This window comes from Dermochelys coriacea, chromosome 3, assembly GCF_009764565.3.
Source record: "Dermochelys coriacea isolate rDerCor1 chromosome 3, rDerCor1.pri.v4, whole genome shotgun sequence".
Taxonomy (NCBI): domain Eukaryota; kingdom Metazoa; phylum Chordata; order Testudines; family Dermochelyidae; genus Dermochelys; species Dermochelys coriacea.
In genome coordinates this window covers 103470455-103485640 of record NC_050070.1, presented here as the reverse complement: position 1 = coordinate 103485640, position 15186 = coordinate 103470455, and positions in this window count along the sequence as shown.

Below are 15186 nucleotides of genomic sequence, written 5' to 3'. Positions count from 1 at the left end.
TTTATTGTAATTTATGATGAGAATTTAGATAGGATAGAATAGCACCCATAATCAAGGGCCATTTTGGTAAAGCTTGAAATCATATGACATTGAGGCAAATTGTACTATGCTGCAAATGTACATGTTTGTTAGGGGGAAAATCCTGATCCAACTGTTTTTGAACTGAATAAAGAGATAAATGTGATCATTGTGGAAGATATTGCAATCCCATGCAATATCTTTGGGGACCATATTGCATTAAGTTCATATATCTCTGTGGGGCACAGATCGTATGCAACTCCATTGGAATGGTTACCACAACTCCTTCAGGAACCAAATATAGTGGGAGATGATTAAGGTGAATCATATAGTTTGTAAAGAGACAAGGTGGGTGAGGTAATATCTTTTATTGGATCAATTTCTGTTGATGAAAGAGACAAGCTTTTGAGCTACATAGAGATTTTCTCCAGGTCTGGGAAAGGTATTCAGAGTGTCACTGCTATATACAAGGTGGAACAGGTTGTTTAGCATAAATAGTTCACACATATCATAAGTGAAGTTGCCTATTAAAAGGCTTAGGACAAAAACGTGAGGCTAGTGGGTTACGGATTGTTGTAATAAGCCATAAATCCAATGTCTTTATTGAGAACATGATTTTTAGTGTCTAGTAAAGTGACAAATTTAAACTCCCAGACTCATCTTGTGAAGGTGTTGTGCAGGTTTTATTTGAGGACGAGGACTGAGAGGTGAAAAGTGTTCACCCATGGGTGATATGGTGTTTTTGTCTTTTATCATTTTTCTGTGTGAGTTCATTCAGAGAGGTAGCACCCCCGAGAGGGCTTGCATAGACTCGTTCAAACTGGGATTTTTGGAGACCAACAGACAAAGAAAGGGCATTTGACATAAAAAAGCTGCAGTTAAACTGCCTCAGGTCCTCCTTTCTGGTCCAGCAATTGGACAGGATCTTCTGTCCAAAGGGGGCCCAATTCTTGCAGAAGGGTTAGAAAGGCTGGACTACTAGGGCCACATAAGACTGATGGGTGACATCTGGTGAGCTTTTAGTATGCATATAGGAACTTCTATTGGTTTTATATGTTTTCTCTGTAATGTTCATACATAAAGAATAAATGTGCTTGCTCAGAAAGAACTGTGTGGCAACTGAAAACTGCTGGCAATACACAGTTCATAGCCCTTGGAGAGAAAGCAGCACACAGGTGCTCACCTTTAGGCAGACTGGCTTGCTGGAGATCATAGTGTAAAGTTGGGAGCTGACCACCCTTAAGCCCTCTGGTCAGAAGGGAGTGGGACAAGGTCCCTGCCCAGAGACAGGGGATGGCTAGAGACTTGAGACCTGACTAGGCACTCCTAGAGTGGACCATTGAGAGGGAGACAAAGTTGCAGTTACCTTGAAACTGTGACAACAACACACCCATACTGTTGGCAAACCCTATTGCAGAGATTCACCCCAAAGTCGGAAGGTGAACATAAAATTAACAAACATGTAGTTTTGCATCCAAGCCCTTCCTATTCACCACTGTAAGTGAATTCACACTCCAGATTTATACAGGTAACACCAAGACTTACATGGTACTGTACAGCTACCCTTCTAGGACAGGATTTTCAAAGGGAGTTAAGTGATCAATTTCTTTGGACTTCCATTGAGCATCTTAATCTCCAAGGCCCTGTGATGGAGTGTTTTACCCAAACTAGCCTTGGAGGCAAGAGAGGCCAATTAGTCATAAGCTGCACCTGGAGGGGAACTAGGATGCAATGATGCTTAATTGGGGATGAAGCTCACATGGGCAGAAACAGGCAGGGCTTCTATAAAGCCGGGAGCTGGCAATAGAGTAGTGAGGAAACCTCCAGTCACATGTCCTGATATAAGGGGGAGCCTGTAATAGGAATGTAGGAAGCAGTCCAGGGAAGGAGCAGTAAAGTTTGAAACCATATAGACCTGAATTACTGGTTTGAGGATCCTTGGACTGGAACCTCAAGTAGAGACTGGGCCCAGGTTCTCCTACCTGCTGCTGTGGGAGTGGCACAGTCAGTGTAGTGGTAGGGAGCCTGCCTGAGAGAGTCTGATGGGATCCGGGAAGGGGAAGGTGACTGTGACTTGGCTGGAGGGCTAAGCTACAAAGGTGAGGTGCTGCAACTCTGGATTAGAAAGAGAGGAGCTGCAGAGCAGGTGACTGAGGTAACAATCTGAGTACTACAGGATGGGGTGTGGACGGTGATGAGTTAATTCCCCAGATGGCCATGAGGAGGTGCTGCCAAAGAGTAAATAGCAGACCCCAGGACAGGCCCCTTTGAAAATCCCAACCCTACAGCCATAGTCTACCTTTAAGGTATCAGCCTATATAAGAACTGCTGTGTAAATACCCCAGGCAATTCTCCCTAGTATACCTCCCCCCCCCCCTCGTTCAGCAGTGTGCAGTGTGTTCTCCTTTCTTCTGCTTTCTTGTTCTTCTGGCTGTCATGTGGGAGGGATCACACAGTCTTCTCTGTACCTCTCATTGTCCCTTTTGAGGTGATTGGTGCCCCTTTTTGGGTACTAGCCAGGTGCAGTCCCTGAAGACAATGGGACTATTCATGTATGTAAGGGACCCTCCCCATGAGTAAAAGTTACACATTCTAGTGTATAAAGTCTACAGTGTGAAGATAATATAATACAAAGTAGGCTAAGGCAAATGAGAAAGAATAGTCCAGTTGTTAAGGTGCTAGTCTGGAATTTTGGATATCCACATACAATTTCTTGCTCTGACCTTGGGCAAGTGTCTCAGTGCCTCAGTTTCCCCCTCTGTGAAACAAGGATAATAATACTTATCTACATCACAGGCCTATTGTTTGGTGCTCAGTCCCTATAGCAACAGGGACCATATCAATGCCTAGGATAAATAGACTGATAGATAATTGGAAGGTAATGATTAATGTCAGAACAATAGAAATATGATGAAAGTTTTGAATCTTTGATCTCATCTTATTTCTTGAAACCCCAATTAAGATGGTACATTTTTATACCCATGTGTCCTGCTCACAAGCAGGATGCTTTACTGACTTTAAGACATTTTGATTTGTCAATTTATATTATTTTTGATAAGAGCACTGGTATCCCAACAAGAATAAGAACTGGAAAAACAGATTCTGTAGGAAGAAAAATGCTAACTTTGATCATTTTAATGGTGACCTCAGGATTTAACAGTAAAACCAAGAAGGCCATTGTTGGTAACATTATAGCATAGTAGCAAGTGATCTTAGCCTAAATTACTCAAGTTCCCAAGCTCTCCAGAAAAGAAAATAAAGTGTTGCTCAAAGTTTCCTGTAATTCTCTCTCATTGATGACACAGGATTCCCTTGGGAGATCTAAAGACATTTATAAATGTTCCTTACACCCTTTGTAGCCCTAATTCCCTTCTATAAAGAGTCTTACTCCAGGCCACTTCTGTTGAATAAATAACTAATTCATCTGCTCAGGGTGAAATGATGGCCCTATTGAAATCAATGGCAAAACTCCCATTGACTTCAGTGGGTGAGGATTTCAACCCTCATTGTTTAAAGATTACCTTTATTAACCATTATCCTCCAAAATGATTTATTTTCTGAGCATTTTTAAAAAGCATCTACACAGTATTTTAGCCTTGAACAGCTTATGCTGACACATGACATGCTAGAGATGTGCAGAGAATCAAACCTTGTTTGCCTCAGTCTGTTTTCAAAACCCATCAGTTTCACACATAATAAATAGGAACCTTTTTATTTTTTTATATGTAAAAAAAGTTTCATTTAATGGGTCCATCTGAGGCCAACAGCTTAAATTAAAAAGAAAATAATGAACATTTACATTCCAAATAAATATTAAGACATCCTGGTTTAAACAATCCATGAGCTGAACAATTGTGATGATCACAAGGGCCATATTATCACCAACAGATTTGGCTGACCCATTAGGGATTGAACCAGAGACTGACAGAGCTAAAAGCATGAATTGCTACAGCTTCCATTAAAAAGCAAGGACTTGGATTTGAGAACTGTAACACACAAACCCAGAGGGATACACGTAACACACACTCTGACACCAGTGGGTTTTACACACACACCAAAATGAATACCCCGCCTTTCCAATGAGTTCAGTGCTCAGCAGCTCTGACAGGAGCTGTTGGATGACTAGCCCTTTTGAACATGCAGCCTATCCCATAGGGGAACTGAGCTCTTTTGAGACTCTGACCCAGGAAGTTTTTGCTTGAGGGCCTGGTCTTTGAGGTCCTCAGCACACCTTCAGTTCTTATAGTACAATGCTACTGTGGGAAATGAGCATGCTCAGCACCTCACAGGAGGCATTCAGTTCCTGCAGTAGCAGGATCGGGCCCACAAGTGAAGTACTTTGTACATCATAGAAGGACACTTGTCCATTGCAGATAATCAAACAGCAATTATCAAGACACAGGACAAGTATGAGTTCAATATAATGACTGCTGTAGCTGTATTGGCTTTTACAGCAGAAGTGATAATAGAATAAGTATAAACAACTTTAACTCATCAAGGGAAACCTAGTTATTTCTGTTTTCTAGTTTGGATAGCTCCATATACACTTCCTTTCTTCTCCACATAAATTCCACATTCTTCCATTCTTCTTCATCCTCCTTTGCTTCCATCCTATCTTTTTCTTCTCAATCTGCAGCATCTCTTAACAGATCTGCCTTTCTGAGCTTTCTAATCTGTCTTCCAGTGGTTTTCTTAGTGATGTTAACAACTGATATGAGTCCACATTTTCAAAGGGGTTTCTACATGAGTTGTAAAATTATACTCACAACTTTTCACAATTAAATGTGAAAAACTCAAATTTGCATGTCCATAAACTGCATTTGTGCATGTAGGTTTGATTTTCTGTGTATACAAATATGTAGCTGTGAATACCTTTGGGCACAATTTGAGAGGCTGATTTTGCAAATGTAGCTCTTTAATATTAATGTTACTTTTATGTAGTGGGCATGTAAGTATAGATGGCAAATATAACAACAATAATAATGTTATTTATCTGGTGCTCTTCTTTAGTGAATCTCAAAGTGCTTTATGAAGTATTACCAAAATGCATTATTAATTCTCTCCAACAGTTTTTGTTAAAGATAAATTGTAAAATACACACAAACTACTCTAAACTCTTTGTTTTCAGTTTAAAAAATGGATAAGGAAAGCAAAATAGCTCTGGAATACATGTTGGGATACATGGAGGTGTTGGGGAGGGAGAGGGGAAGTACAGTGATGAATGATCAGTCGTTCAATTGTTTTCTTTCTTGAAGAAATCAGAGACAGAGTACAGTTTATCTTACCCTGACATTTAGCAAGACAGATTGCCATGCAAAACCCCCAGGCTGAAATCATCCAACCACCAAGCAGGGTGAAAAGACCATTGCAGTTGCACTCTCATAGCTCACACTAGCTCCAGCTCCCGTTAAGATTCTGGTTTTTTTCCCACTGACTCTAAAAACATTAGCACGGCATTTAAAATCCTGGGTTTGCTAAATTAAAGGTAAAATGAAGTGATTCATTTAGGGCCAGATTCTGCTATTCACACTTAGTGCTTTAATCCACAACTAAGAGTAAGACTACTTGAAGGGTAAATTATTACTCACCCTGAATAAAAGAGGTAGGCTGGGGCCCAAAAGTAATGTGCCTCTTGGCATATTACTTTAGATTAGAGCTGGGTGAAGTTTTTCAGACTAAACTTTTTTCACTCACTATTGCAGATTTGCGTCAACTGAAATATTTTGCAAATTGAAGTCAAAATGCCTTTATGTTTCAAATTTCGCTTTAATTTTATTAATTTGTTATAATGGTAAAAAAATACATTGAAAGCAAAACGATACATTTCATTTTGGCTCAGACAAAACATTTTGTCTGACCTGGAATGATTTTTTTCAACTTTTTCAGTTTGCCAACGCGCCTCCCCCCCCAAAAAAGAACAAACATCCCCCCACCCAAGAACATTCAATTCAGATAGACCCCAAATAAATTTGATTTTTGATTTTTCGGTTTGGCCCCCAATCTGAGAAATCAGTTCTTTGCACAGCTCTGCTTTAGATATCACTGAGCCTGATTCTTCTCTCAATTGCATCAGTTTTGTACCAAACTTATTCCATTGAAATCTGTCAACTACTCCTGATTTATACTGATGTTACTGAGAGAAGAATGGGGCCATATAAAGCTAAAAACCTCACAAAATGGCAACCTAATTCCTAGAAGGGCTGTTATTCATTTGGAGTATCTTTCTATTTATCCTTATTAGCATATTTTTAATCTTTACTCTTTCTCACTGGAATTAGCACTTTTGGACCCAAATTGAGTATTATTTATTTGTTTAATGAAATCCAGTGGAGGTGAGCAGAGGGCAGGTCAGATAAACGAGTGTGCTAGAAAAAGAGAGGCTCAGTACAGTATCTGTAACACACCAGCAGTGGCCAAGTGCTCAGACAACTGTTCTGCTATAGGCTAGCTGATAATAAGAGGGAGATATCAAAACTAGAGATTTTAATGAGATTTATATAAGTGGTGAATTAAGAAAGTAGCAGCAGATTCTAACCCTCTTTTCTCAGTGTGGGCGCAGGAGTTAATGTGGCTAGCTAAAGAAGACAGGAGGTGGAGGGAGAGGGTTAAAGTATACTACCAATAAAATTCAATTTCAAGTTGATCCTAACAGTTATAGATTATAAAATTATAGATTATAAAGACAGAAGGTACAACTGTGATCATCAAGTCTGATCACCTGTATAACACAGGACATAGAACTTTCCTAAACTTATTCCTGCTTGAATAAGAGCAAATCTTTTACAAAAGCATCCTGTCTTGATATTAAAATTTCCAGTGATGGAGAATCCACCACATTTTATCCAGGCATTTTATAAATTCTGACACCATTGGACAAATGTTTTTGTAAGGTTCCAGTTCAACAGTCTATTTGATTATGTGGTTAAGTCCATCCCTATTTAACAAAGCACTTAAATGCATACTTAAAGTTAAGCATGTGCGTAAGTCCCATTGGATTGAAGCCCATGCTTAACTGTTTTGCTGAACTGGGGGTGACTAGCTCCTAGGTGGGCAGAGCAGGCTTTACAGATGACATGATCTCTGTGCATGTTTCTAATCTGAGAAGTTGTTACCTGTTCTCATCTCAGCCCATGTGAAGGGTCATAGGAGACTGTCCTCCCTGTGCACTACCCAGATCACTAGGCCAATTTGTCAAGAATCCCATTGGATAAATAGCTGTCTCCAAAGACCTTTATAGTGACAAATCCAAATAAATCAGAGTCACTTTTACTGAGCACTTCAGTGGACAGCTCTGGTTTAATGAATCAGCCGTCAGACCTCCAAGGAAGATCCCCTTTTCCAAGCCCACGGGGAGAAAACATTTGCTAAAAGGTGGCTTTTAGGGTGAAACTTTATTGATCCGCTATATGATATTGCATGATTGCTACTTGGCAATGTCACAAACAACGGGACCAGTCTGCCAAAGAATGGGGGTTCACTGTGCAGCGCTGCTTTAGAGAGGCTATTGGAACCCCTAAGAGTGGCTAGCAGGTCTCAGATCAGTTGCATGATCAAACAATCCAGTGCACATGAACAAAGCATGCCATAAACTAGAGGCTTGCTATAAGTCTGAAGATTTTACACATTAGTGTTTAGGGGGGGAATCTGGCATTTCTTCATGATTGCTCCTCTACCCTCTCAGATGGGAAAAACACATCACATGCCCAAAACCTTGTGGACTAATCATCACAGGTCTTGCAAACAGTTTTAAGGTTTAATGCCTTGATCCCCCCCCACAAACTTCCATCTCCATTTCTTCTCCTCCCCCATCCCCTTTGGGATCCATCCAGCTGTGCTCAAATACCTGCTGGCGCCAGAGGAAATTCCCCTGTAACAGATATCCTGTGGTGTAAAACCAATATTTTGTTTCCAGGGTCATCTCTCCCCCTTACCCCCCGCCCTTCTTGCCTCACCAACCTGCCTTTTGGCCAAGCCAAAACATCAGGAATTATTGTGAATCCTCTGGGTGAGATTTGGGAGCACTTTAATAGGCTTGGTGATTGCTAGCTTACACGTTTCTTCTGTTTTCCCCTTACTTTGTGGAGGTTTCACTTCATAATTTGTCAGGTTATCAGGCTGCTAGGCAGATCCGTAGCCAGACTTTGTTTAGGAGAGCTTTACTGTAATTTAACCAGACTGCAAGTGTTTATTGGGGCCAAATTTTAACACCCTTCTCTCACTCAGTCCCATACTCCATGTGAAGACCCAATGAAGTCAAAGAGACTATTTATGGAGTAAAGTACTACCAAACTTGAGCGAGGGCATCAGAATCTGGCCTTAAATAAGAAGGTTCTATTCAAAATGCTGTACAGAACTCCTCCTATGCTAACGTACAATTCGGGTTCCATTTAGAAATACCAAACACAGGTTTGAAGTAACACGACGATCATATGATCATTCCTGATATTTTATTTTGGGAGTAACGTCATCACAATAAAAAATTAAATGTCGTAATAGAAATGCTGTCAGGAACTCTTATCTGATTTATATTTTAATTCTATTTTCATTTTAATTATGCAGGTTCTTTTGCAATATATTATTCCTAATATATTTGATATAATAATTGCTAACTTGGTTTAGATCAGTGGTTTGCCTTTTGTTCTTTACTTGTTCTAACAGGTGGCATATAAATTATAGATCCAAAAAAGGATATAAAATGAACACACATTCATTGAGCTGCCCATTTTTCATTAAACTTTGCAATACATCACAACTTCTTTACTTAGAAACACGTTCCCTTAAATAAATACAGCAGGTTAATATAGTTCCGGTATACAAAACCATGGAAAATGATGTGACTATGTGAAATTAAATTAAACATAAGAAGAAAAAATACTTTGCCTTAACAAAGACTTGTCACAGGTCTTTATTACTGGACTTCATTTGAGTTTATGTCTAAGGGCTTGTCTACATGGTCCAGCAATGAACACCAGAGGGGAGTGAATTCTACTGTGTACCAATGTGTTGCACACTACCTGGCCATGTGGATGCTACTGGAATGCACTAAAAGTCCATCGTGCATGTTAACATAGTTGAAACACTACTTTATCAATGCACACTAGGAAACGTTTAGTTTGCACTAGCAGAGTCTACCCAGACCAGTTAGTGCACAACACACTTGTATGTTTTAGAATTTACATCCTGCTGGTGTGCATGATCACACCATGTAAACAAGCCCTAAGCAAGCCTACTTTTGTACTGCTTTCGCATGAAGGAAACAAATACAGTAATTTACTTTTTGTTTGCTTTTCATGTTCTTTAATTTAAAAAAACAGGTCACACAAAAGGGAAAGATACAAATGTTCATGTGATTAAAGAAATTTTTGCAAGATGACCTGCAACTTAGGCCTCAGTACAATTTAAGGAAGGAAGTTTACTGCTCTACGGAGTTGTCATTCAAACTCTTGTATAATGTGCCAGAAGCCTTTTTCACTTCTTAAGAAGGTATCTTCCATTTTTTACACAATATATTGCATAAGTTACAGGAAAATCATAGTAAAAATGTGGGCTATTAAGGGCTGATCTTGCTCGTACTGAGTCAGTAGCAAAACTCCATGGAATAAAGAGCCCCCATTGAATATATGGGCACAAATAAGATATTTTTTTCTGTGATCTCTCTCTTATTGAGAACAAAATGTAAATACAAATATTTATGCATGTTTTATAACTAAATTATCCCTATTACCTCCTATTATCCCACCTATATAAATCACTGAACACAGGAATTTGTCTATCTAATCCTGAAGCTTGCTTCTGGGACCCACCCGACCATAATGGACCAAGTTTATTGTGCAGTGATGTACATAGGGTAGATTCCTTCCTGTCTCCAGCAGGTGGCCAATTTATTCATTGAAGCATGAGAGTTAATTTCCCATATTGTAATCTTACCTCACCTACACAAATGGTGTTAGTGATTCTAAAATCACCCAACCCTTTCTTATATGCAGCTACAGTATTCGGTAAAAGTACCAAGTATCTTTGGGCCAGAGCTTGCCTGGCCCTAATGCAGCCACACATAATGGGAGTAATGCCCCTCATCCTCCTCCCCCTTTGTGACCTGTCCACATCTTAGCATGGTGTACGTGTGTGTATATGGGTAAAATGGGGCTGCACACCTAATATTCCTGGTCCCCCCTCTCCCTGCTCTGCCCCACCCCAGGTGGGAAATGGATGAGGGAAGGGCAATTGCTATTCTTGGTTTTGCTCCACCAGTCCACCTAGCCATTGGATTTGGCAGAGTAAGGGACTGGAAGCAGGGTGGAGGGATTAATCCATGCCAGGTAAGGGAGTGGTGCACATTATTTCCCCTTGAGAGTAAATGGGAAGTAGAGAAGGAATTCTGTCTCTGCAAGTCACAGTTCCTTCCTAGAGGTTCTGCTCGGGAGGTACAGTGAGCAACACACTGCCTTTATACAGGTGGTAGAACCAAGGCTCAGTCTAGCTCTTTGTAAGAAGAAATATTTGTGCAAAAACCCAAATAGTTGTTAACAGAACCTTCAGGGGGCAAGGAAACGATTTTTAAAGCTCTGCTTAATTGCTTCAATGGCATAAAACATGAGTCAGCTTATATAATGCCTTCCAAGCAGACTTGGAGTGGTGTGAAAAAATAATTATTTCAGAAATAGGAGGTGGATCACGGTGTTGTTACTGTTCTGCAGTAACCTTATTAGAAAGCGTGAGGGAGTGTGAGGGAGTTATTTATGATAACCTACATAGATTCCTAAATTGGTCAGACAATTCATCAGAGAAGTCACGTGAAATGTGCAAGGCAAAGCGAGTTGATACAATCATTCTCGTCTCCCTCTGTAGCATCCTGGTGGGTGACAGAGCATAACAGTGTTGTTTTTGACATTATTAGGTTATTCTGAAAATAAATCTCCTTTGATAGCCCTAAAAGGGGAATAATTGGGCACAGCTTAGTGCAGACAAAGCGGAGAAGAAGAGCGAGTCCATCCCAGGAGGCCACCAACAGATGAAGAGCTTTAAGCCTCATCCTGGTTTGTGCTTTTGCAAATGAGGATAGTAGTTGCTGCGATAAAAATCAAACTGCATTGGTGGTTTCTGAAACTATTCTTGATCCAGCAAAGAACTGAGACATACCCCATCATGTAATCTAAACTGTGAAAAGTATATCGCTTCCCCATAAAATTAAAGGGCAGTAAATTTAGAACAAGTAAAAGGAAATTCCCACTTTTCTCAGTATTTAGTTAATATGTGGAGTTCATTGCCATAGACAGTCATTAGGATAACATATTGTGGCTGGATTTTTAAAGGACCTAGATAATTTTATGACTGTCAGCAACATCTGTAACTATGCAAACTAAAATTATGATAAGGGTAACCAAACCTCCTATTTTATGGCATAAAATGATCTCTATTGAGGCTGAGGAAGGAAATTCCCTCTTGTTCCCATATAATTGGCTAGATACATTATGAGTAATTTCCCCCGTTCCTTTGACACCTAAGATACCGGTCACAATCAGAGACAGAGTACCAGACTATGTGCTTGAATCTACTATGCCTCTGAAGTAAATGGTAAGGCTCCCATGACATGGAATGGCACTTCCTGTGGTCCTATGGAATAGTCTGAGAGATTCAATACCAAATACCTGTATTGCCATTGAATGTGTGAGATCAAGAGTGTTCCTTGTGTCTAGGGACTGCACTGGGACAGGGGATAATATTCCTTTTCTCCCACTCTAGCTTTCCTGTCTATTTAAACTATAACTCCCGTGGGGTAGGTACCATCTCTTACTATTTGTTTGTGCAGTCCCTAACATAAAGGGATCTCTCTAATGGGCACAAATCACATCCAGGATTCATTTGCGGGCACACCTCCCACTTGTATTAATGAGCCCAAACCTGCACTCCTTACCAGACAAAACTGCCATTGACATCAGTGGGCATTTAATTTTTATGAGGTCTTCAGAGTTGGGCACAATGAGAATTACCTACATGCAGGAAGGTTAGAATAAAGTCCCCAAAGTGGAGGAAACCTGTTTTACCATTTTTGCATTTACTTTCACCCTCTTGTTAAATTGTGGGGTAGATGTGCTTTAAGGGCCTGACTTGGCCCCATAGAAGTCAATACCAAAGCTATTGAAAGATCAGGCCATAAATAAGAAACACAAGGGCCTGCTCCTGTCTCTTTATATTGGGTGGTGCACCAGTGGAAAGAGCCCTAAAAGCCCCACTTCTGAATAGGGTGGATTTCCCCCAGTGCAGGCACTGTTGAAGACATCCAGAATGTCTTCCGGAATGTAGCCAGGGTCGTGCATGGGTAACAGGAGCACAGCAAGCAGTGCTGTGGATATTTGGGGCAGTGCTGAAGCCTATACAGCAACCCAGGGAGGCTTCTGTAACTTAGACTGGCTCCTAGAGCTATATAAACTATATTGGGGGCCTTTCCAGCCCCTGGAGCAGCCCAGGATCACGAGGGCAAATATGTGACTTAAAGCCACCCTAGCTCCCTCTCCCCCTTGGCTGCAAGTTCTGAGCTACGCCTGTTAGAGGTGTAGCACAGAATGTCACCCAAGATGTGTGTTTGTCAGTGAAGATGGAAAGATAAGGGTCAGAGGGATTAGCAGGATGGGACACTCAGTCTTCTCATTGCCCTTAATGTTCCAGTATTTTTAAAGTTTTGTGAAGACATACGCAAGCTTTTTATTTAGAAAATATATGGGGATATGCTAATTCATGGCAGCAAAACGCAAAAATTAAATTAATAATTTACATAATTCACCAGTTTCTAAGGTTCTACAAAAGCCAAAACTAAACTTAGTGCTCTATGTTCTCAGGGAACTTACAAATATATGTTTTTTGCAAATTACATTGGATAATAAGGAGCAACCCAGAAAATCATTGTGATAAGGCTTTAAATGAAAAGGAGGAGGAGATTTCAGGCTACAGTGATGTTAGAACAGGCTTATTAGAATTCATTTGCACTGAATGATTACACCAGCTTCTTACAATTATCAGGATTGCTGGTTGTTTGTTTTCTTCTGCCACTGACAAATAGGGTAAAGTAAAATGAAACAGATCATTGCTCAGTCTGATCACTGATAAGATACATTCCTAGGAAGAAGTTCTGCCAGACTTGATGCACAAACATTGTTTGATTTCTTTCATTATACATTTTATTTCACCTTGCAATATCAATTCATTTTCTCCTCTCCTTTCTTTGGCCATGTTTGAAAGCAAACTGAAATGGAATAGGAGTTAGGCATGAAACCACACATACTGAACTTAAAAAAAAAATACAAACTCAGAGTAGAAACTGAGGCTGTGTTTTATGTACATACGTTTTGTGTACAAATGATTTCAGTCGACCTACCTCTCAAACAGAAATACAGACTGAATAAATAATGAATAATTTAAAACCTTATTTGAGGAACTGAATTATGGTATATTATCATCTTTCTGGATAAAAACTGTTATAACTGGCTAGGATTTCAAACGTAAGGATGGGATTTTCAAATTCCTATTGCAATTCAATTTCCTTGAGCTGTAGCTCACGAAAGCTTATGCTCAAATAAATTTGTTAGTCTCTAAAGGTGCCACAAGTACTCCTTTTCAATTTTCTTAGGTACTTTTGAGAATCCCACCCTAGAATTCCTAAAGTTAGGCGCCTACATGCATAGTTAGGTTTCTAAAAAGAAGTGGCCTGATTTTTAGAGGTGTTAAGCACCCATTGCTCCTACTGACTTGACGGAGTTAGAACTGTAATATTTGGCCCATAAAGAAGATCCAGCTATTGTCAAACCCCAAGATATAGCTTGCTATCACATTTTGCCATATTGAGCTATATAATGTATAGAGTGTAAACTAATTAAAGTTGGTAATTGCTTTGAGATCCATTTATGAAGGGTGCCAAATATTTGTAGTACTTCCAGTGATATTATTAGAGATATTTTCTTCATGTCACCATCACTTTCCTCACAATGTTCTTCTGTTAGGGCAAAGTGTTAAACACTCTGGCCCTGAACTTCTGCAAGGTGCTCAATACTTTGACCCTGATCCAGCAAAGCATCTAAGCATGTAATTGACTGCTGCTCAGTATCTGGAAGAATCAAGTCCACACACTTTACCTTGCTTCTGATTAATTTATTCTTACTGACTTTTCCCTGTAGTTCTACTTCAGAGAGGATGTCTGGCTGTCAGTAACCCACCTTCTCTTCAGATATTCTGTCTCCAATTGCCCAGTCACAATCCATGTTGAACTTTTCAGTTCCAAGAGTCCTTCCCTCCTATTAAAGGATAAAATATTATTTAATGTATTTATTTATTCATTCTCAAGCTTCCTGGCCTTCTCTCCACAACCAGGGATCAACTTGCCAGCCACTGGCACCAGAACTGGGGGGGGGGGGGGTAGGGGGAAAGGTGGCCATGACCCCCACTTTTTAACAAAAGAAACATATGTGCTGTGGGAAAAACATGATTATGCTGCTAAAGGCCAAGATGCACTATGTACTCCTGGGGGAATTCTGTGACACTGCGCAAGTACAGAATTCATGTCCCCTGCAGATTCCCTCCACCCTGCAGAATAATAGATTCTACCAGGGAGGGAAGGGGCATTTTGGCCTTGGCCACCCCACTTCTACAACGGTTCTGGGGTTCTTGCTGCCAGCTGTTCCTGCTCTCACACAACTCCAAGCTGTCTACTGTACCTGGTCCCATCTGTGACCATAGGATAGTACCTCATCTTTCTGTACTCTTAATTATTCAGCCCTCTATTGATTGGAGGTTGAAGTGAGTAACAGTACACTTCACTGGCTACATCCTTGCTCTCCAGCCCTTCTGGGATGAAGAGGAGGTAGCCAGCAATGAACCCCAGGTTCATTACAATTCTGTTCAAAAGAAAATCTTGATGTTGTATGATGGAAACCAATTAGCACTGAGTAAAGCAATGCTAGTTTGAAGGGGATATGAATAAAGGCACGGCAATGCATTTCATAAGCCTCAGTTCGTTGATCAGTTTAATACCTGAAAGAAATGTTGACAAATTTGAGGCACGCCACAGAAGAATAGGAAAAATTAAAGACGAGATTTCAAAACCAGATTTAGCCCTGATCCCACATCTGTTTCAGGCAATGTCAGCCTTTCCACTTACTAGGATTGGGCCCTTACTGA